Consider the following 24865-nt stretch of genomic DNA (forward strand, 5'->3'; position numbering starts at 1 on the left):
GGTTAAGGAAGCAGAAAGTTCAGAGTCCCAGAGCAAGACATTTAGAGAAGGAGAATTTTGCTTTATTTTATTACAAAAGTGAAAAAGTAACAGTTTGATTCAGATGTGGCAATGAGAAGAGAGAGAGGGGAATTTTGGCCAGTCTACCTTAGTACATTTCAACATGGGAGAAAGCCTCCATTTCTCTCACCTCAACATCAAACCCATCAGCAAATCCTGACAACTCTGTCTTCTAAACATGTTCTAGAATCCAGCCATTTTTCATTCCAATGGTGGTCCAAATCACTGTTGTCCCTTATCTGATTTACTACTATAGCCAGCCTCCCAACTGGTCTTTCTGGTGTCGCTTTTGTTCTTCTTCAATGTATTCTTCATACTAGAGGAAAAAACAAAACAAATAAAAAATACCCAAGTCCTATCACTTCTCTGCCGAAAACATGGCAACGTCTTTTTATCTCACAATGGGCCATACTGCTCTCCATGATCTGGGCCCTGAGAAGCTCTCTGGCTCTTCCTCCTTTCCATTTCTTTTCTTAGCTTCAGCCATGTTGGGCTCCTTGTCCTTCCTTGGACACATCAAGAATGCTCTTGCCTTAAAGCATTTGAAACCACTATCCCCACCACCTAGAATTCTCTTCTTGAAGGTATCTGCCATGGCTGTGGCTTTACTTTCTTCAGATGTCTGCGAACATATCACCTTCAGAACTCCACTACTACGAACTTTCCTATCTTTATTGCTTTATTTTTCTCCCTAGCACTTTTACCATTATTTATCTACATCTCACCAATATTCTATGTGATTCCCCCTACTTCTCCATAACTTTCTAGAATATAAGCTCTTCAGAGGCAGGAAGGTGATAGGACTGAGGACCAAAGAGAGTTCGTGAACACAACGGAAGATGGTTTCAAAGCACAAAAGACAGAGATGAAAGTGTGGCTAAGAGTAGAAGACAACAGAAAGGCTGTAATACCCAGTAAGGGGTTTCTCCTTAAGGCAGTAACTGAGAATTACAAGAATGAGGGGAAAAGTGGGAGTCAACTGGTCTCTAACACCTTGCGTTTCAGACACACCAGAATTGGCAGTAACAGATTGGGTCCAGGTAGGAAAAGGAATATAGGGCAGGGGACCCATTAGGGGAAGGAAATGGTACCTAGAGGTAGGTCATGTGGATTGATGAATCCTAAAGAACATAGTAATCATACGAGTCTTTCTCACTACTTGAACACGGGACAAGTATTATACAACACATAATACACATCCACGAAATATACAAAAAAGCCCATAAAAGGAAGAAACACAAGTGGTTCCAAAGAAAATTGTGAATAAGAAAAGTAACCAATAGTAAGATTAAACTACTTCATCCTGCTTTTCTATTTATGGGTACAATTCATTTATTCAGCCTTATCCACTGGAATGCAGTGTTCCGTTGAAGTAAACATTTTAGATAACAGAAATGCTTATCTGTAGGCATAATTACTTTAAGAAGTACTTAAAAAAAAGACAAACATCTTTTGAAAGATTACAATCATCTTCTACACTGCACTTGCCTGGATGGTTTGGGGATATTATTGAGAGCAGTGGTATCACAGCAGTGCCCTCTGTGACTATCAGGGCTAGAGCTATGACATTTGCCCTACACTAAGAAGTTCCAAATCGCCAGGCATTTCAGATACCTGCCTCTGCTTTTAACAGATTTCCTGTCTCCTCCCTATGAGCTTGTTAGCCACCACACTTGGCTTCTTACCAGCATTCCCGTTTCTGTAAGATTATACTCATTCTAATTTGCTGTCCCTAATCTGCTATGGGACAGGAAATGAAATAACCAAGGATGTTGGAATATTTAAAACAATGCTAAATAGACTATTATTAAACACCAGAGGCTCTCCCTATGGGTCAAGTATAGATTTACTCAATGGACTTCAGGATATAGTTTTCTCTGCTCAGATGATTTCTCTGCTTTCTTACTAATTTCCAACAGCACTTAGGTATCTAAACTTCATGATACATGTCCTCTGAGTTAGCATGCTATTCCTGTATCTACACAACCTTCATCAGTTTTCATAAAATGATTATTATTAAGGTTTCTCCATTTTGTTTAACAAATTAAAAACTAATATAGATTTAACACAAGATTTGCATTTATTCCACGAATGCAAAAGATATCTCCAATTGAAAATGAAATCTATAATTTGGTTATTTTAACCAAAGAAAAGATTTTCCCAAGGAAAGTACAGTTACATTCCTAGGCTAGTGGACATATTGATTTAATGCATAATGTATATAAAATATATTTGTAATACAGGATGGTATTTCTAAATAGCATTAGTTAATTTTTAGGTAAAATAATTTCGGTATGAAAGATCTCAGAAGCAACAACTTACACTAACATTCCCCCGCCACACACACACAATTTGTCTGGACAGAAAAATATGGCTTAGTTCAATATTGTCTCAGTGTGGCCCTTTCAAACAATAGCTCGGCATCAGCAAACAGAAATGGCAGGTAATACAAGATGAGAACAATAACTCTTCTATAAGAGTAGTCATGGCAAATATTTACAAATGTATTTCTAGATAAACAAAGAAAGACTTTTCTTCTTAATTTTACATGAGATACATAAGTAACTTCCATGGATTCTCCTCCTGGTGGGAGAGAAGAGAAGCAAGGGAGAAATTCTAGTTCTTCTGGCTTTAGGTACCATTATGAGTTTCAATCACCTGATTTGTGAAATATCTCACAAATACAAATTATAACTGCCCCATCATAAAGGAATTGCTGGAAGAGGCTCCCTTGGTTAAAAGTCTCAGATTCTATAAATGAGCATTTATTTTATTCACTTAACCTGCAATGATTACCAGTGAACAGAAATGAAGAAATTTCCAGAATCTCAAGAAAAGCATTTACCTACCCACTTTTCCCAAGACCTATTTGGACACCACAAATCACCCATGTTTCTAGGCTTGAAACCTTGGCCTCCTATCTTTTCCTCATCCAGACCTTCTCCTCCACTTTTCCTACACTGTCTCTGTCCTTAGTCCACAGAGGCTTTGTGCTGCTTCAAGGGATCAACCTCCCTTATTTTTATACCCTAGTTTCCTCTCCACTGACAGGTGACAAGCCAGCAACCTGAATTGCCCAACTCAGAACACTCTGACCAGGTCTCTTCTCTTTTCAGAACCCTCCAGCAATTTGTAACGTAATTTAGAATCAAGCTCAAAATTCCTGATCATAGACTGGATCAACTGGATCCCGCTTACCCTTTACCCTCCCCTGTCACTCTGATTCCAAATCAACTACTCTCTCAGCCAAGAGCCATGAGCCATGAGCTTGGTGATGTGTTCATCCTGTTCATTATATTATTCTACTTTTACAAATGTTTGGAAATTCCCTTAATATGAGTTTTCTTTAAAGGAAGAAATAAAATTCCCATGTTACAAATGTTTGTAAGGTTTTTTTTTTTCTTCAAATACTTAGGTGATTCTTGTTCTTTATCTAAATAGTTGTCAGTTCTTTTTCCTCAAGAAAAAAACTTCAATATTTAAAAAATTGCTTTAAGAGACTGCAAAGTAATTTATCAAAATGTTTAGAAATGATAATTTCTGTTTGGTGGGATTATAGGTGAGGTCTGTTTTTGTTACATGCTTTTTTGTTTTGTTTTGTTTTGCTACTTTTTGTTATGTTTTCCAATTTCTAAAGGCAACAAACACTGTTATCATAGAAAACAATCTGATTTTTCTGATTACATGAAAGTATGATTTTTCACATCAGGCACAGAAAATCTGTCTCTGTCATAAATCTCTATACTTTCTTTTATATTTACCATGAAAAATATTAATGAAAAACATGAACATGAAACTCTAGTTATCTACAAAATGGCCTGTAGTTTGACAGCAGGATGGAAAAGGTGAGTTTGAATGCTCATTGGGGAACTACATGCTAGATATGTTAATTCTGGAATGATAGATTGGTAAGATTATGGACTCATTTTGGCAAGACATTCTTTAAAAAAAAAAAAAGATTTTATTTATTCATTCATGAGAGACACAGAGAGAGGCAGAGACACAGGTAGAGGGAGAAGCAGGCTCCATGCAGGGAGCCCGACGTGGGACTCAATCTCAGGTCTCCAGGATCAGGCCCTGGGTTGAAGGTGGCGCTAAACCGCTGAGCCACCCGGGCTGCCCATTGGCAAGACATTCTTGTTGAATAATACGATTGAGGGCTCATAATGGACTCTCGAGGAGCAAATGGTCCAGTGGAATTAGGAATTTCTGGGAATGTGATATATAGTATCATATGCCATTTTCATTTTAAGCTTAGCTTGGGCAGGGTTCATGCCTGGATATTGATATATAGCTACATTTTTGTTTTCTCTTATGCTTTTTGGGTTTGTTGTTGTTTTGTTTTTTTAGGTGAAGAAGGAGACAGAAGAGAGAAAAGTTTCTCTCAATTCTTGAATGAGAAAAGAAGAAATAGTTCATGTGTTTTGACTCTTTTGGCTCTCCTTCTACTACTCCTTACTCACATCATTTTATTTTGTGCAGAACTAGTTGCCCATTCTCTGTGTAAGACCTAGCTGAGAGGCTCTCAAAGACCTTGCGAAGAATTACAACCGAGACTGAGACTCAATAACAGAAACCACAAGGTCCTTGGGGGAAGGGACTACACCTCCATTCATTTATTCAACACATATTTGAACAACCTACTATGTGCCAAGCACCCTTCTCCACACTAAGGATACAGCAAGATCTCTAGTCTCATGCAATCTACCTTCATGGGAAAATACACAAGGAAGCAAAGACAAACACAAACATAAATAAGACAAATAATGGCAAAAGTTCATAAGAAAATGAAATAAAACAGAGTGATACAATAGAGTCACCAAGGGCAGGGGGCTCCAATAACACAAGGGTAGTCAGAAAGAGCTAGAACATTTGAGAAGATGTGAAGAAGGGCAAGCGGTCCTGGAGGAGACAACACGGGTAAAGGCCTGGAGGCAGGAATACACTCAGTAAGTCAGAGGAACAGCAAGCAGAGCACAAGGAGGACAATGATGCTGGATGCCTCGGGGATGTGGACATGCAGGATCGCGAGGCCTCAGTTAAAGAGCAGGGGTTTTATTCTAAGTCCAACTAGGGAAACCATGGGAGGCGTTGTTGTTGTTGCAGATGATTTATTTTCCTTTTTAAAACTTACAGTAAAATACACATAACATAAAATTTACCATCCTCACAATTTTTAAGTGTATTGTTCAGCAATATTTAGTATATTCATGTTGTGCAACCACAGCTACCATTTACCTCTAGAAATCCACATCTTGCAAAATGAAATGCTCATCAGAGGCTTTTAGGCAAAGTAGTGACAGGATCTGACTTATGTTTTTAAAAATGAACTTGGTTGCTCAGTAAAGCATTGATTGCAGTGAGACAGAAGGATTCGTTTATTGAAGTTGATAGATTCAGGATATGTTCTGCAGATGTCGCTGACACAATTGCTGCTAATTTGGATGTGAGCATAAGATAAAGACAGAAATGAGGAGAAAATGTGACTTCTAGATTTTTACATCTCCAGTGTCCAGCCCATAGCAAATGGGCAATGTTTATTAGTTCATAAATAAGTAGAAGCCTTTATTTCTAGAGAGCTAGGACAACAGAAATGAAAACTACCAGGCATGCAGATGGTATCTTTTTGCAAGGCTCTAACTATCTGTACTAACTGCATTCTTATAACATGGATAAAGTCTACACTGTTGGTTTGTGTCAACATTATATGCTTTATTCCACCGTAACATTAAAGGCAAATTCTTTTCCAGTTAAATTTTATTAAGCATTTTACATATATTATTTCATGTCTTTCCTAAATCAATAGCTTTTATCCTTTGAGACTAAAGTGCTATATGGGCCATGTTTCTGATCACATGTGTATACAAATTTGATGTTTTGGAGAGTTACAGGCCTTCTGAATTCCATCCAGAGACCAATGTTAGATTAAGAAGCCCTGCTCTACCTTGTGTGAGTTATTATTGTCTATCATTATGAGAATCTAGGCTTTATTAGCCCAGCCCTAGAGACTTTGGAGAAACATTTTCAAAGGGTTTACTTTCATTAATGTCCACGATAAATGAGTTATCAAGAACCAATACTAATTTAAAAAATATCTCTGTCTTTAGCAAAACTGTTGTTCCAAATATTACACATGAGTTATTCAAGATCTTTTTTCTAAGAAGCTACATGATAAATCCTTCTACAATTCATGTCTGGGGGAAGATACCGCCTGACACGTTCATGTTTTATTTTTATTTTTTATTTTATTTTTATTATTATTTTTTACTTTTTAAAGATTTTTATTTATTTATTCATAGACACACACAGAGAGAGAGGCAGAGACACAGGTAGAGGGAGAAGCAGGCTCCATGCAGGGAGCCCAACGTGGGACTCGATCCCGGGCCTCCAGGATCACACCCTAGGCTGCAGGCGGCACTAAACCGCTGAGCTACAGGGGCTGCCTTTTTTTTCTTTTAAAAAAACCAAACCATGAGAACTGTGGAAATATTCTCTTACTTCTTAATACGAGCTCCTAGCTAATAGTTAAAATTTAGTGTTCCACTCACCACAACTATATTACCTACATTTTCCCTTTTTATGCTTGGATCTTAATATATTTGTTATGAGCATTTCAAATCTTTTTTGAAAAAGTGGAATGTAAATTATATATTAGCATATACAAACTGTCCTCTTTACAACTTCACAACTGTCCTCTTTCCTAGGCATACCCTCTGCCCTCTTCCATGGTATTTTTCTAAAGATGTGGAAATCGACTCAGAGGTCACACACAGTGGCAGGATGCAGAGTCAGAACATCTGTATTGCTGACCCAGGTTTACCACTCACCACCTAAGTGACATTGGCAAAAATAATTTACATTTTCTGGAGTCTAGATTTTTGGTTTCTAAAATTGAGTTAATAGCGCATATCACACAGGGTTGCAATAAGGACTGAGATGATTAAGGCAAAAGGATTTGGGACACACAGAGCAAAGAAGGAGGAGGAGAAACAGCGGCAGCTGCTGCGACACCTACTTGCCTGGTCATAAGGAGATGACTAACAACCATCCTTGCTCTATTGATGACTTGGTGAAGACCAATGGTTGGGGGTTGGCAGATTTTTCAGTGAGTGCCCAGCCGAGCAGTGGACTAAAGAAAGAGAACGCGCACAGGAAGGGATTGCTCCATGAGACAACATGGCTTGAGCTGGATGGTTCAGCCATCTTTGCTAAGATAATACATTTTTATTCCTTTACATTTTCAATTATCGCTCAGGATTAAGTTTTATAATCCATAGGCGTGAGGATATCATCGTATTGCTTTGAGCTTTAGGTTTTCCACATGTAACATGGGGGAAACATAATCCTTGCCCCATTCATATTCTACAGTAAGGTATAGGGAGTAATCAATATTGTTATTTGTAGACAAAGATGGGCTGGGGCAATTTAGGAACTTCAAAATTCAGTAGTAAGGGCATGTTCAGAATTAAGTCTAATAAAGAAAAAAAGATGAATAGGCTAGTAAGGCACTTGGACTCTGATAAGGAGAATTTGTTTCTGGCCCCAGGATGATAAACAGGCCTGTGGCTGTGGCTTAAATGACTTGGCCTCACTGGGCTTCAGGTTCCTCATCTGTCAAAGACAAAGTTGGCCTAAATGATTGCAAAGGTTCTTTCCAAGCCAAAACACTTTAACATGTTATTAAGAAATTATCTACATGCTCATGTCCCAGCAAACATTCCACCTCTTTACCCCTTAGGTGCTAGTACAACTTTGAGGCATTAATCCAGTGGGAGTGAAGCCCAGGAGCCTGTAGCCATGTGAGAGTATCATCTTCATTAACACATCCTATACTGGCTGCCTCTTTTCTCTCCTTCTGCTGATAATGTCTAGAATCACCTCTCCAAAAAACCAAAAACCAAAAAACCTCTCTATTGAAAATTCAGGTGAAAAGTACTTCCTTATAAAGTGGTGAGAGGAGGGGCTCCTAGGTGGCTCAGTCAATTAAGTTCTGCCTTCAGCTCAGGTCACGATCCCAGAGTCCTGGGATTGAGTCCCACTTTGGGCTCTCCATTCAGTGGGGAATCTGTTTCTCCCTCTGCCCCTGCTTGTGCTCCCTCTCTCTCACTCAAATAAATAAATTTTTTTTTTTTAAAAAGTGGTAAGAGCATGGGCATATGAGCACTAGGGTTCAGAACAAAATGGATCTGATGCCTAATTCTGTTACTAACCACTTGGCTTTGGGCATATTACTTAACTTCAAACACTGTATCAATTTCCTTGTCTAGGAAATGGGAACAATTTGACCTTCCCAGTAGGGCTACTATGGAGATTAAAGAAGATAAGGCACATGTAAAATGTATTCTAATGCCAGGCATATAGCAAGTATTCAATAAATGCTAATACTACAAAAATGTACTTTTATTTTTTTTTATTTTACAGGTTTGGTCTTTTTTCACTAACTTGCCATAATGGTTCAGAAAATAATTATTATAGTTCTAAAATTAGTATTTGAATCTAAAATAAGTAACACCCTGCCTAATTCAAATTGTGCAGCTTAGTAACACTAAGAAACATATTAAGTTTAATAGACTTTAGCTAATACTATAAGCTTTATTTTTTTCAATTTTTGATTTTAACTTTTATGGAACTCAAAGGAGATGGAAATCAGCCCTAGGATCTATATCCTGGTTTACATTATTAAAATAAACCTAAATGTTATATGGTTGCTAAAAACCTAATTTAAAATCAGAAATATGAGTTATGTGCCATTAGGACGATGCAGTAAGCAAAGACAAAAAATCTCCATGTGGCAAAGTTTTCTTTTGTTAATGTAGGCCCACGGAATAACTACAGAGGCAAAGGCTGTGACTGCTTAGCATGCTATGGCACCAAACATAACAGCAGCAGCAATTTTGACTGGTTCTGGCTGGTTAATCAAAAAAATTGTTTGGGGTGCCTGGGTGGCCCGGTCGCTCCAGTGTCTGATTCTTGGTTTCAGCTCAGGTTGGAATCTCAGGCTCCTGGGATGGAGCCCTATTTCAGGCTCCAAGTTCAGCATGGAGTCTACTCAGGATTCTCCTTTTCTCTCTACCTCTCCCACTGCATGCATGTGCTTCCTCTCTCTCAAATAAATAAATCTTTAAAAAAATTGTTTTTAAAAAAATTGTACATACCGTAAACATTTACTTTACCTTAAGACATATAAATATGTATTAATTTCCCAAAGTAATTCCAAGATTTTCCTTGAGGAATTCCTCTCCCCAATTTTTCTTATACAAACCACAGTCAGGATTTCCTACAATTTCCAGTTTTAATTTTCTTAGTGGACTGAAAACTAAAAAACAAAGACAAAACAATAAACTTGCAAAGTCAGGATATTTTCTTTCAAATCTTCACAACTTTCTCTCCAATCTTTCACAGTTTTTCTGCTCACTTTTTTAGTTACTCCCTTGAATAGACCCTCTGTAAAGAATTCAATATTCCTTTCACAGAAATAATACTCTTTCCTTTTACACTTATGTGTCATAGATTTACATAACTATTACTGATATTTAAATGGTCTAATCACAATGACAAGTATAACTGGCACCAACAGGTTTACAATAAATACAATAGACTTCTGTTGAGGCAGTTATCCAGCAGCTGGATCAGGAAACAGGCAATAGTAGCCCATGTTTGCCAGGCCTGGCTGCACTTAGTCTGTTATCAGGGGAAATCAAGAGTGTAGGCTCAGCTCATCGCGTCAACTGGATAGATGTCAAAACGACTGTCTTTTTATTAGGATAAACCATATGCAATTGCCAACATCTATCTCTGACCTAGAGAAATGGCAAGTACTCACATATAATCTAATATTTTTTTAAGAAACATGAGCTATATTTAATGTTTATCTACTACCTAATTCTTCCCCTCCCTTTGAACAATGAATAGTACTTCCTGCAATGTTATTTTTCAAATTCCACTCTACATTTATTCAGGAACTCTCCGCTAGGGAATAATCGGTATCTGGACTCTGGTTGCCTAGGAATGTGACTTCCACCTCCTATCTCTCTTCAAGTTAAAGTCACACCTGTTAGAATTTAAGAAGCTGAAGGTATAAGCATGTGTCTTCTGGCTAATTGAATGAAAAGCATCAGGGGGGTGGGTACTGGGGTGACTCAGTGGTTGAGCATCCGCCTTTGGCTCAGGTCCTGATCCCAGGATCCTGGGATCAAGGCCCACATCAGGCTCCCTGCTCAATGGGGAGTCTGCTTCTCCCTCTGCCTGTGTCTCTGCCTCTCTCTCTCTCTGTCTCTCCTGAATAAATAAATAAAATCTTAAAAAAAAAAAAAAAGAAAAGAAAAACAGTAGAGGGATTAAAATGTCAGGTCAGCACTAGTTTGTTTATTTGTTTGCTTCTGAGACACAAATCTTTTTAACCCACAGGATCCAAAAACAGCAGTATCTGCCTAGAGAACGTAGGAAAAAGATAAGAATGGGAGTAGGCAAAGAAACTTATGGACAGACCTGGGATAAGTCATCCTTAAATATGAGCACCCTTTACTGTTCTTGCTCTGTCCCTATTCTATCATTTGATTATAATAAACAAATAAGCCATAAATGTGCTATTAAGACAAAATCCAGAAACGTGAGACAGAAAGGAGGAGGGGCTGTATTTACATGAGGAACTACTAGCGAAACCTTCTTTTACTAGTTTTTCCATTTCTATCACTGACTCTAAAAAGCCTAAATCAAGTTTATCTGTATGGTTGCCCATATCCCCTCATCAAACTACCGGTCGATATCAGAACCCTAGTGTGTCTTATACCCTCTAAAATATCAACCCACGGAGTTAGTAGGCAGGGTAGGAGGAGCCTAAACATTGTAGCTTTTATCTGCATTCAAATGGCGGCTGCATGCTTCCAAGAATGTATCTGAGCACTCTTTCTGCTTTCTTGACTTGAGCACCCCTCTTCAATTTTCTGCACCCATGTGTATGATGAGAATCATGGTACAGACCTTGCCAGCTTCAGAGGATTCATGAGAAAATGCATGTAAAGTACCTTGCTCCAACAATGAGGCTACCTAAAAGATGCCAAAACGTTTGACTCCGGGCAAGAGAAGATTTAAAACTTTAATGCAAGCTTAAACACTTTATAAACATGAGGCAAAAGAACATTCTTAAAGCTTATTTTCTGTTCCAAAACTGTTTTTGCAAACAGAGCATAATCAAGACATCCAACGTGAACGCTGGGGGAAGCTGTCCTTTCCAAAGAGAAACAGCTAAGAGCTAGGACTCAGGTAGTGGAGAGAGAGAGAGAGAGCCTCCACAAGAGGAGGAGAGGTTTCAGGAAGGTGAAGAAGATACAAATGTCAGAGAGTCGCTTTTAAAATTCAAATGTGAACAAGTCCCTCACTTTCTTCCTGTCTTCAATGGGTACCCACTGATTTTAAGATAAAATCCAAATCCTTCGGGTCAAAAAAGGCTCTCAGCAAACTGGCCCCTGTGGGTTTATGCAACCTCACCTCACACCCTCCTCTGCAGTTGTTCTACACTATTTCCACTTTCTGCAAGGCATTGGCCTTCTCTCGGCCAATCAGGATCTGATTTCCTGCCCTCACCTCATTTCTATGCTGCCCTAACTCCCACTCTTTCTTCTTCTGGCTCAGGAGGACTATTGTGTCTGCCTTCTTCCACTCGGCTTCCCCAACACTCCGTATGGCTCATAGCTGATAGCACTGCACTGTAATTGTTTATCTCCCTGAGGCCCTGGCCTGGCTTTAGCATTCTGCTGGCCACTTTACCTGACACAGAACTGGCACTCATTTAAATGTTTGTTAAATATGCAACTTCTGAAACTCCCTAATTTCGGCTAGATTTATAGCTTTATTACCTTATTTCGGAGAGGAAAAGAAGAGAGGTTGCTGGTGTTCAAAAGGCCATGAGGTTGCTTCCCAAGATGGATGAAAATTTGTATTTCACACGGCAGACTTATGTCATATGTGATACAGTAACTTAGTTCATCTGAGTAACAGCCTGTTTAGAAATATTTATGATGGTGTGGCCACTTCTGTCATTAACCCGATAATTTTACTTTGCAATGTAATAAAATGTGCTTTTAATATATTTAAATTAGGAATATTTGAAATCTCAATATTTTTAGAAAACCAGTCTTATAAAATACTAAATTTGCATTCATTTTTAAGTTTTTCATAACTAGGACACCTGGGTGGCTCAATGGTTGAGCGTCTGCCTTTGGCTCAGGGTATGAGCCCAGCATCTGGGATCAAGTCCCACATTCAGCTCCCTCCAAGGAGCCTGCTTCTCCCTCTGCCTGTGTCTCTGCCTGTGTCTCTGCCTCTCTGTATCTTACATGCATAAATAAATAAAATCTTAAAAAAAAAGTTTTTATAACTTGTGAGTGGTCCAAATTGGATGAATGACAGAAACTTATCTAAGATATACTCATCTCTCAAAATTTACTTATGGCAGGCTTCTTTCCATGCTATATGATATGTTAGATTGAAATTCAAGGTTAGTTCTCAATTTAATATGCCAATATATACACAAAATCTCCAAAATTGTTTGGTAAATAGCATTCTTCTATATCCTAAAACTGATGTTTGTACACATAGTACACCATGGAGAATAAACAATTAAACAAATTAGAAAAACTCCTATTTCGTCCACTCAACTACAAATCATTTGAGGACAGGGATTTTCTTTTATGTACATTCCAATATCTGACATAAAGAAACAAACCCCAATTCATTAAGTGAAGTATCTGCAAAGATAAGTATCACTGTAAATTAGGTTGTTTATGATAGTTGCTAATACACCTGTTCAACAGTAGAGGCTTAGTTTATGAAATCACATGACAATTGCTGGAATATAACACAAAGAGTAGGAGTTTGAGAAATTAGATTTGGAAATCAGAGAGGAACACTGGCTAATAGAAAAAACAGAGAGAGGGCAGCCCGTTTGGCTCAGCGGATTAGCGCCGCCTTGAGACCCAGGATCGAGTCCCATGTCAGGCTCCCTGCATGGAGCCTGCTTCTCCCTCTGCCTGTGTCTCTGCCTCTCTCTCTCTCTCTCTCTCTCTCTCATGAATAAATAAAATCTTAAAAAAAAAAACAGAGAGAGATAAAGGCAAAATTGTAAAATATCTACTGTGGTCGAATTAAGCTCCATGGGTCAAAACTCTCTTTGGTTCCCTAGTCTCATCATTCAGGCACCTCCTCTTCTCCTCACTTCGAACCTCTGCCAAGCACAGCCAGTTCTTTCCTGACAATTCCTCTTGGGACTAGTCCAGGCTCACATCACTTTATACAGAAGTTTTGGGAAAAGGTTCCTCCTAGGCATGTCTGCAGCTTCATCCCACTACCATCACATCTACTGCCATAATAAGACTGTTATTCTACTGCTGTCTACTGCGGTAATCTTTTTTTTTTTTTATGTTTTGTGCATGTTTATGTATGTGTTAAATTTTGCAATAAAAGATGGTGCTTTTGAGTTTTTTGTAAGTTACTGTGGTTGGTTTCGTATCTTGTTTTGCTAAAGTAAGATTAGGATTCATAATTCTCTGCCGATTTGGTCCTACTTCTACAAGTCTGACTTTAATGCTTAGCCAGGATAACTGGATTCCTCTCTGCAGCAACAGAGTCAGCAGAGGCTTTTCTACCCTTCCCCAATGCCTGCCAGCAACTCCTTGTCTACCAACGCAAATTCCTTAACACTTTTTAAAACCTGGCTTAACATTTTCAAAAAGTTTCTACCATCACCAAACCCACCTGTGTACTACCTTAAGTCATACTGCATCATATTCTGCGAACGTTTACCAAGCAACTACTACTTGAAAGGACTGCAGATGTAGTGTTCTAAGCTATTTACAGTATTTCTGTGGACACGGAACATTTACAAGAGAAGATACCGAAGAGGAGAAAATGACAAATGTTAAGTGATAAATGAGCGTTCAGAGGTAGGGAACAGGAAGACTGGGAAAGAGAGGTCAAGGGACGGGGTAAGGCTCAATGAACGCTAGAAGGAAGACACAAAGTAGAAGGTGGAGAGATTTCATGATTGGGAGAGAGGTGACATGAGACAGGACCGCTGAGTTAGGATAATGATGGGGCCCCAGACATAAAGGATATTAACCAGAAATGCTTTGCGGCAAAAGAGGGCAAGTCCGCAAGGAGTATTAGAATAGCTATTAGAAATGACAAATACCCGGGATCCCTGGGTGGCGCAGCGGTTTGGCGCCTGCCTTTGGCCCAGGGCGCGATCCTGGAGACCCGGGATCGAGTCCCACATCGGGCTCCCGGTGCATGGAGCCTGCTTCTCCCTCGGCCTGTGTCTCTGCCTCTCTCTCTCTCTCTGTGACTATCATAAATAAATAAAAATTGAAAAAAAATATTAAAAAAAAAAAAGAAATGACAAATACCCACCATTTGCTTCAACGTGGATGGAACTGGAGGGTATTATGCTGAGTGAAATAAGTCAATAGGAGAAGGACAAACATTATATGTTCTCATTCATTTGGGGAATATAAATAATAGTGAAAAGGAATATAGGGGAAGGGAGAAGAAATGTGTGGGAAAAATCAGAAAGGGAGACAGAACGTAAAGACTGCTAACTCTGGGAAACGAACTAGGGGTGGTAGAAGGGGAGGAGGGTGGGGGGTGGGAATGAATGGGTGACGGACACTGGGGGTTATTCTGTATGTTGGTAAATTGAACACCAATAAAAAATAAATTAATAAAAAAAAGAATATAAACTGACAGATGATACTCTAAAAAACTGAGTAAAGACACATGGAAAGCACAGAATCTTAAATCAGATAACTAGAGGTGATACTGAGGTAGCAAGGTTCTGTGAGATCTCTAAAAAAAAATAAATAAATAAACATACAAAAGAACCTAAACTAGTACAAAACCACACAAGAGAGATCTGAGGATGAGAACCTGGTCAGCGATGCTTCAAAGAGCTCAGGTCAGGACATAAGGAGGAAGAAAGGAATTCTTAGTGAGGCTGTAGGGTATGCAGAGTGGTTGGGCCCAGAGCCCCTGAGCTGGAGTCTCTTCCAGCTCCTTGCGTGATCCGGGACAAGGGACGCCGTATCCGTTTCCTCGCCCGTAAAATGAGGATAACAGAATCCTTTAACCTCACAGGATCCTTGCGAGGATTACGAGGTAATGCAAGTTCTTGGAACAGTGGCCATCTGTCTGTCTGTCTGTCTGTCTCTCTCTCTCTCTCACACACACACACACACACACACACACACACACACTACAGAAGTGCCTGCCGTTGAGGGGAAAAGATTCCTCTAGTCCTGGGCGACCTTGGGGAGAACCATTTCTGGCCGGTAGCAGGAGCAGAACTGCCAAGTAGGGAAGCCCCGAGCGAGGGAGCGGTGGGAAGGCAGGGGCGGTCTCGGCGGACGATGATCCCTTCGCGGCGCTGGGCGAGAAGTGCGAATCGGGAACCAGGGGTCCCCTGCGGCCGGGGTGCAGCAGCAGCGCTTCCCGAGGGGCTGCCCGGCCACGGGGCCCAGGCCTGCTCGGCGTTTCCCGCCCCCACGGGGGGCTGGGCCGGGGCAGGACGCGACCCCTCCCGCCCCGGCTCCCCGGGGAGCTCGAGGGGCGCCCGCTCGGCGTCCGGGAGCCGAATCAGCGCCGCCTGCCGAGGGGAAGGCCAAGCTCGCCCGACGGGAGCTCGGAGGATGCAACCACGGGCTTCCCCACCCGCTCCTGCGGCGCGAGCTCGGGGGGCGGCCCCCCAAGTTCCCGCCGGCCCCGGAGGGCGAGGGAGCAGAAAGGACGGGGCTCGGGGCGGGTGGTGGCCGGCGAGGCCGGATCGGGAGCTGGGGACGTGACCTCGGTGGCCAAGGTCGAGCCGGTGCTTCGCCCCGCGCGCCCAGCGAGCCCGCCCGCCCGGAGAAGCAGGGCCCCCGGCCCCGGCAGCGCTCGCGGAGGGTCAAGCCCCGGGGCGGCCGGGGGCGCAGGCCCCTGGAGGATGGGGGGCGGGGGGGCTCCCAGGGAGCGCGCAGGTGAGCCCGCCCGCCAGCCCGCAGAGGCGGGGCCCCCGGCCCCGGCAGCGCTCGCGGAGGGTCAAGCCCCGGGGCGGCCGGGGGCGCCGGCCCTTGGGGACGCAGGGGGCGGGGGGCGCAGGGGCCCCCGGGGAGCGCGCAGGTGAGCGCGGCGGGAAGGGCCTTCGCCCCCCGCCCAAGGCCGCGGCGCCACAACTTCCGAAGCGCCGGCTCCCGGGCCCCCGCACCCCGCACCCCGCACCCCGAGCCCGAGCCCGAGCCCGCGCCCAGCTCCCTGCGTCCGGCTGCTCCGGAGCCCGGCCGCCGGGGGCTCCCTCCCTCCGTCCGTCCCCCCATCTCTTCTCCGCGCCCCGGAAAAGTTTGGGCCCGGCCCCGGGCTCGGAGTCCCGCACTCACCCCGCGGGTTGCGGAGCCGAGGCGGCGGCGGCGCGAGCTCCTCACAGCGGCCCCTGCTGCCCCGGGCGCCCGGCGAGCTGGAGCGCGGGCGGAGGCCGCCGGGTGTCACCTGCCCGCCCCCCCCCCCCCCGTGACGCCGCGCGGCGCCGCCCCCGCCAGGTACCGCGGGGGGAGGAGCCGCGGGGGGGCCGGCCCGAGCGCCGCGGCTACGCGGACGGAGGCGAGGTCGAGCCTTTGGATGCGGCGCGTCCCTCTGCTCTGCTCGCGCCGGCGGTCCCCCGAGCTGGTCCGGGGGCGGAACGTAAATAGTGTGAAAGTCGTCGTCATGCATGACTCAGGAATGAATGGGAGAAACATGTGACATGAGGAAAACCTGGCCGCGGTGAGGCTGGAGTGCAGAGGGGCAAAAAGAAAAAAAAAAAAAAAAAAAGAGGTCCTTGCTCCCCATAAAGCTATGTGGAGGGTTAACTCATATCTAAAATGGAGGCCAGACTCCACCAAGGAGAGAAGGCCAATTTGGGTCAGCTCCATCCCTGCTTAGTAAGACACTGGACAAAAATCGCTGCAAATACTGGGAGCAGAGGGGAGGGGGGTTGAGAGCAGTGAAAACAAATATGAAAATCTAAGTTAACTTTTCTCCTGGTTAGTCACACCAGATGCTGCAGGGAACAAAGTCTAGCAAACTGATTTCTCCTTATCTGCTACCGTGGGCTTGGGGAGTGGGGTGAGGATGAGTGTCAGGGGTGTGTACTCCCGCTCCATTATTTTTTAACTTACCTGGCCTTGTGTCTAGTCATGATCCTCTTAACCCCTGCTACGTTTTGAGATCATGGCATCCACAGCTGGGAGACAAACTAGGAGTCCGAGGAAGTGACGTGCTTAGGAAACAAAACCAAGAACCGCAATCGAGTGGTCTTCTAGAAACTTGAAGAATAACCTGAAGGTTGCAGTCCTGACCCAGGCTCCTCACCAACGTGGCCTGTGGGTTTGTGCTGCAAGTTTCCAGCATGGAATCCCCACAAAGGAGCCAGGTACGGTGGATAGGGAAAACATTCAGTGGGCCAGAAGCATGTGTTCTGCACATACACAACTTGCCTTCACACCTAATCCTACTGCACTGAAAGAGGTTTTAAATATTTTATGTAAAATGTTGAGAACCCACATAGTAGCAACTGAAAGGAATGCAAAACACATGACAGCTCAATTTTAAGAGAATGTTGAAGTCAAGGAAACTGAAGATTTCTCCTTCCTTTTAAACTCTGCTTTCATAATAAAAACAAATAAATGCAGTTTAGTAGATTTGGAAGGTCCTTTGCGAATTGGAGACACTTGCTTAATTGTATTTCCCTTTGAGTCTATCTCTCTAGTCTATCTCTACATATCTACATATATTGATGAAATTTCAAATACACAGAGATGGATTCTTTTAACAAATGTTTATTAAGTACTGCTATATTCCAAGCCCTCAAAGTTCAACACATACAAGAATACAGATGAAAAAAATAATTCTCTCTTGTGGAATGTACACTCATTCTAATTGGAGACCATAGATGAATAAATAAAATATGTAGTGTTCATGTTTTGATAACCGCTATTAAGAAAAATGAAGAGGGGAACGGGATGGGGAAGTTGGAGATAGGGAGGTACAATGTTAAAGTTAGGGAAGACCTCAATGCAAGGAGGCATTTGAGCCAAAATATTAAGGACGTGAGGTGGCAAGCCTGTGTGTCCAGGTAGGTAACAGCATTCTAGTTGGTGGAATAGCAAGGCTAAAGGCCCTAAAGCATGCGTGTGCCTGGGATATTCATGTTCACAGAATAGCAAGAGTGGTTGAATTGGGATGAGGACATTAGTAATAAATGAGATCAAAGAGTTAAGGGAAGTGTTTTTTAGTAGAGAAGTGACATTATCTGACTCAAATTTTAAAAATAAATGCCCACAGTGGAAAGGTAAGGAGAATGAGTAGTTTGCTGAACAATGACCCCAACTTTTATCACAGCCAGGGGAAGAAAGTGTTTCAAAGTGGAGGAAGTAAGTGCGTCAAATGCTGTAATTGAGGATCAGAAATTGACTGTTGAGCAATATGGAAACCATGGGTTGATTATGACAAGAACAAGTTTGGAGGAGTGGAAGGAATGAAAAAGGGACTTGAGTGAGTTTCAAGAGTCAGTGGGAAGACAGAAATTGGGGAAAACAAGCTTGGGCAAATTTATCAAAGACTTCTATGGTATTATGCGGTTATGGCAGGAAGGGGAATTGGACCTAGAGAGTTTTTGGTGTTTTGCCATTGTTGTTAAAGATGGTGGCATTTATAGTATGTTTGTATGCTTTGGGGAAAATTAGTAAAGAAGCAAAAACTGTAAGGCTAGAAAGAAGACAGCTCTCGTAGTGATGTCCTCAAGTATGTGAGAAGGGTGGGACTTGGTACATAGAGAATTTGACCTTAGATCTCAACATGCACATTCACCCAGAGGTAACGGAGGGAAGGCAGAGTTGTGGGCATGTGTTTGGGGAAGTAGGAGCTTGTGTTAATAGTTTTATCAAATTCCCCAGAAACAAACCTGAGAGAAAATTGTATATGAGATTTATTGAGGCCATTAAATAGGAATACAAGGGGATCTGGGTGAAACTGACATTGTCAACTATGCAAATATTAATATTTTCCAAATTTTCCTTTATTTAAATAAATAAAATGTTACAGGTAAAACTACCCTAACCCCTCTCTTTTTCCAAAGGCATCCTAAAGTAGCTATGTGTCATTTCCATGCGTGTGTTTATAATTATTTTACTACTTATATATCTATGTACTATAATTTATTTATGGTTAAATTTTATATAAGTACTATCATACTGTGTATTCTTCTGCAACTGTGTTCTTTTGACACCACTGTCTTTGAGGATTTGTTCATGTTGATACATATAGATCTTGTTTATTTAATTACAATATAGTATTCTATTGTATGAGTAAAACCGTTTATCCATTTGCCTGCTAATGAATGAATTTGGGTAACTTCCAATTTTTCCCTTATGGAGATGATGTGGCAATAGATATATGAGTGAATATTTTCTGTACACATGTAGGAAAATGTCTAGGGTTTACACTCAGAAATGGAATTGCTGGTCATGGAATACATTGTTCTCTTCTAAGGACATTTGGTATTTTTTCACTGCTCTGAATCTGAACCCTCTTCCTATATTTGAGGAAGTTGCTATTATAAGACTTCCTAGGATCAGAGCTCACCTCCCATTGTAGAAGCTGGAGTGTATGATACTTCGCTGGCCCCTTGGGCAGCAGGAGCATAGGGCTATGACTGAAGCTGGACCAAAAAGAGATACTCCCCGCTCCCCTCCCCCACTCAGGATGCTGATATGGAAGCTAATGACACAAGAAATTGTGCTTGCTAGAGGCATGGATGGCTCCCCACACTGGTTCACTGGCATAAAATTAACTCTGGTTTGTCAGCAGAGCATTCCTTTGTTCTTTTTTTCAAGCCTGTTATCCAGGCTCTGTGGAAGTCTGTAAGCTTCTCAGTATTTTTTCAATAAACATAAACACCTTTTCTGTTTAGTCATTTAGTTTTTTTCGCTTACATTTGACGACCCTGACTGAGTGGTGCTAATTTACACTCCCACAACATTATAGAATAGTTCACATTTCCCCAAATTCTTGTCAACATTCCATTCCATAACATTCTTAAACCTTATATCTTTGCCAGTCTGATGGGTGTAAAACATTTTCCTGCTGTTGTTTTAATATATATTTTTAGGATTACTAATGGTCTAAATATCTTTTCATATTTTTTTTTAGCCATTGAGAGGTCTTCTCTGAATTGCTTTTTCATGTCATTTGCTTATTTTTACAGTTATATTGTTCGTGATGATTTTTTTGAAGTATGATCAATTCTTTTTACATTTTTTAAATTTAAATTCAATTTGCCAACATATAGTATAACACCCAGTGCTCATCCCATCAAGTGCCCTCCTCAATGTCCATCACTCAGCTACGCCATCCCCCCACCTACCTCCCTTTCAGCAACCCTTTGTTTGTTTCCCAGAATTAGGAGTCTCTCATGGTTTCTTTCCCTAATTTTTCCCCCTCAGTTTGTTCTTGATAATTTGTGCTTATTTTATCAGTTATAGGTTTTACAATGTCTTTTCTCAATCTAAAGTTATATTTTAATTTTATGAGGATTTTTGTTCATAAGTTTAAAAATTTTTAATGTAGTTAAACTGATCAATATTTCCCCTATATTTTGTGCATTCTGCCTCTTATACTAGAATTATTTCCTTTTTCTTAAGTCATAAATATACTCACCTTTGTTTTCTAAAATTTAGGATTTTTTCTTAAGTTTAGATCTTTAACATGTCTGAAATTGCTTTAAAATTATTTTTGAACAGGGCAGCCCAGGTGGCTTAGTAGTTTAGCGCCACCTTCAGTCCAGGGTGTGATCCTGGAGACCTGGGATGGAGTCCCACGTTGGGCTCCCTGCATGGAGCCTGCTTCTCCCTCTGCCTGTGTCTCTGCCTTTCTCTCTCTCTCTCTGTGTCTCTCATGAATAAATAAATAAAATCTTAAGAAAGAATTATTTTTGAACAGGTAATACATTCACGTGCCTTTTGTATCAAAAAGGCATATAGTGAAAAATCTCTCTTCACTTCTTCTTTCATTCATGCCTTTTTTTAAAATAAAAATTTATTTATTTGAAAGAGAGAGGAGGAAAGGGGCAGAGAGAGAGGGAAAGAGAGAGTGTCTCAAGCAAACTATGTACCAAACATGGAGCCCAAAGCCGGACTCAGTCCCCAGGATCCTGAGATCAGGACCTGAACTGAAATCAAGAATCAGCTGCTTGGGCAGCCCCGATGGCCCAGCAGTTTGGCGCCGCCTTCGGCCCAGGGTGTGATCCTGGAGACCCTGGGATCGAATCCCGCGATGGCCCAGCGGTTTGGCGCCGCCTTCCGCCCGGGGTGTGATCCTGGAGACCCTGGGATCGAGTCCCACGTCGGGCTCCCTGCATGGAGCATGCTTCTCCCTCTGCCTGTCTCTGCCTCCTGCCTCTCTCTCTTTCTGTGTCTGTCATGAATAAATAAATAAAATCTTAAAAAAAAAAAATCATCAGCTGCTTAACCAAGTGAGCCACCCAGGTGTCCCTCCATGCCTATCTCATATACTTCTAGAGATTTAAAAGGAATTGTTTAAAAAAGTGTATTCTTCTTGTTTCTTTTTGAATACAGATACTAAATACCATACACATTGCTGTGTACCTATTTTTTTTCACTAAACAATGTATCTTGAGATAGTCTCATAAAAAACTTTTTCATCTCTTACTTCTATATAGTATGACTCAGCCATAATTTATTTAACCCCAGTTCCCTATCAATAAACATTAGGTTATTTGCAGTCTTGTGGTGTTAATATCAATAGCTAACACATGCACAGTATTTGCCAGGTACTGTTGTAAGAATTGTTTACATAGATTAACATCTGTACATTTTAAAAGCAGCTTTTTTCCCCCTCAGTGAAAATCTATGATAGGATTTTGATTTAAATTACTTTAAAATTTAAAGATGGATTTAGTGAGAACTCCAGGAAACGGTTACCTTTCCTTTAGCCTCTCTTTGGTATTTGCTGGATAAGACCTGACAACTTCTTTGGCAATATGCCACTTCTCCTCCTGTCCTAACACTCTCCTTTTTGCTTATTCTGATCTAACCACACACATATCCTTGCTATTTCTTGAATGTGGCCAGTATGTTCTCGCCTCAGGGCTTTTGTTTTGTTCCCTCTGCCCGGAATGTTCTTCTCCCAGGTACCTACGTGGCTTGCTCTTTGCATCTTTGCTCAGAGAGACCTTTTCTAAGCACATTATTTAAAATTACAACTCCTTACATTTCTTATACCCCTCCTCTGTATTACTTTTCTCCATAGTACTTAGTACCTTCAACATGCTATACAAAGTTTTTTTTTTTTCAAAGATTTATTTGACAGAGAGAGAGCGCACGAGTAAGCATACATGCAAGGGGCAGAGGGAGAGGGAGAAAGAGGCTTCTGACAGAGCAGGGAGCCTGACGCTGTAAGACCTCAGGACCTAGCATCATGACCTGAGCCAAAGGTAGACACTTAACTTGCTGAGCCACCCAGGTGCTCCCAAATTTTCTTTTTAATATTATTGTCTGTGCCCTCCCCATCCCCATTAAAATGAAAGCTCCAGGAGAAAGGATTTTTGACTTTTTGTTGGATTGCCAGCCTTGAGTAGTATTTGGGGAATAATAAATAATAAATTTTTGTTGGATGCTCAAATGCTATTAAAAAGATAAGTGTAGTATGCCAAAGGAGCACTAAAGAGAAACTCCTAATTCAGACTATAATCTGGCAGGGAAAAATTTTCTGGAGAATCTTACTCCTCTTTCAGGACTGGAAGCCGATGTCGTTGAGAGCATGAGCCAATGATCCATTTTTAGCTCTCATCTTAGCTGACCTAACATCACTTGACACAGTTGATTACTATCTTCGCAAAAATGCTTTCTTCACTTGATTTCCAGGGTACCACACTTGACAGCCTCTTTTCCTACTTTCCTGCCCATTCCTTTTTAGGTTTTCAGCAGGTTCCTTCTCATCTTCTGACCTTTAAATGCTAGAGTGCCTGGGCTTCAGCACATGATCCTTTTCTCATCTCTGTACACTCATTCAAATCACAGGTGGTTTGAACCAGTCTCAGGGCTTTAAATGCCATCTGACTACTCATGATACCCAAATGTGTATCTCCAGCTCATAACTCTTTCCTGACCTCCAAACCTGTATATCTGGGTGCCTACTGGGCCTCTCCTTTTGGATGTCTAGTAAGTATCTCAAATGTAAATGTCCACAATAGAGTCCCTGATATTTCCTCCCTTCTTTTGTGTTCCCTGTCTCATTCAGTAGCAACTCTATTCTTTTGGTAGCTCAGGCCCAAAATCTGGAGGCCCTCTTTGACTCTTCTCTTCCTTTCTACCAATTCTACCTTCAAAATATATTCAGAACTGTTCAGGGTATCTGGGTGGCTCAGTTGGTTAAGTGGCTGCTTCCTGATTTTGGCTTGTCATGATCTCAGGGTCATGAGACTGAGTCCTGCATGAGGCTCCACATGGGGCATGGAGCCTGCTTAAGATTCTCTCTCTCCCATCTCTCTGTCCTCTGTCCCCTTCCCCCCCACCCTGCCACAAGTTAATATGGATATAATTCTTTACTGTGTCAATACCTAGTTAAGGAGCAGGTGAGTATCTGCTGAGGATTAATCTGAGGATTAATATTTGTTAGTACCTAGAACTTCCTCCTACCATGATAAACCTTTTTGCCTAAATGTTGCAACATGAAGACATATAGTAGATCTTTTTCATGATTTTCTATACTCTTATCTACATAGTCACAGGTAATCTACTTAGATAGGATGTAGACCACAGATATTTTGATTCTCAAGCTATGAGCATTTTTAATCACTTTTCAACATCAAAAATTATACAATTTCACATAAAAATATGGATTTTCACCTCTCTTTAGTAATGAGCATTTTGTTTCAATAGGTCTACATCTGCACACGGCCTAAACTAGCTGGAGCCAAGCAGTCATGTGGCATAGGCAGTTTGGTATTTTCTAGTATCTGTTTACCTTTTTGTTAACAGTAATTGATCTCCAGTTTTTGGCTGAGCACATAGACACTTAAAGACCCAGCTTCCTTTTCAGTTGGGTGTGGCCAGAAATTCTGGCCAAGAGGATGTCAGTGAAAGTAGTGTGAAACTTCTTAGAAACTTCTCCCTCAAAGGGAGGGAGCATGCCATCTTCTTCCTTTTCCTTTTTTTTTTTTTTTTTTTTTGTTGGGTGGAACGCGGATATAATGGCTAGAGCAATCATGTTGAATCATAAGGGGTAAGCTGCTGATAGAGGGCGTGAGAGCAATAAGATAGAAAGTGCCAAGGTTCCTGATGACCTTGGAACCACCATACTGGCTGAGGATGCTTTCCTTTTATCAAGAGAAATGCTTTTATGTTTTTTTTCACCTCTGTTATTTTGGGCTGTCAGGTAAATCTAACCCTAACTCATAAACGCTGCCATTGGGCAGGTGTTCCCAGGTTTATCACTGTTGCCACCACTACTGGATGTCTTCCTAACGTTGCCTGGGAGTTGGCCATTTATCATCACATCACACTGTTTTTCCCTGCACTGAAAAGGAGAAAATGACAGATTAATATAGCCACGTATTTCAGGATTAGTTGAAGAGCACATGTCATTGTGGAAGTAGTCTATTCCTATGTGACAAATACTGCACACCAAATATTAATGCACACTGTATTAAATTTACATGACTTAAAAGAAGCTATTATGAGACGAACCACAGTAAGAAGTATGACCAGAATAACAAAGACATGTT

The 24865-nt window shown here is 41.6% G+C and overlaps 1 protein-coding gene across 3 annotated transcripts in view; it reads right to left on the reverse strand.

The window, feature by feature from the left end:
• ELOVL7 (ELOVL fatty acid elongase 7) overlaps positions 1-16587 on the reverse strand; it is a 75801-nt gene extending 59214 nt beyond the window's left edge. For 2 of the 3 annotated variants that reach the window (XM_077897926.1, XM_077897924.1), the window contains exon 1: positions 16464-16587. The gene's annotated coding sequence lies outside the window, so the exon portion shown is untranslated. The remainder of the gene's footprint in view (positions 1-16463) is intronic. The other variant, XM_077897925.1, reaches the window with a different exon arrangement.
• Between the last annotated feature and the right edge of the window lie 8278 nt (positions 16588-24865).

The sequence above is a fragment of the Canis aureus genome, chromosome 5, assembly GCF_053574225.1.
Source record: "Canis aureus isolate CA01 chromosome 5, VMU_Caureus_v.1.0, whole genome shotgun sequence".
NCBI classification, from domain to species: domain Eukaryota; kingdom Metazoa; phylum Chordata; class Mammalia; order Carnivora; family Canidae; genus Canis; species Canis aureus.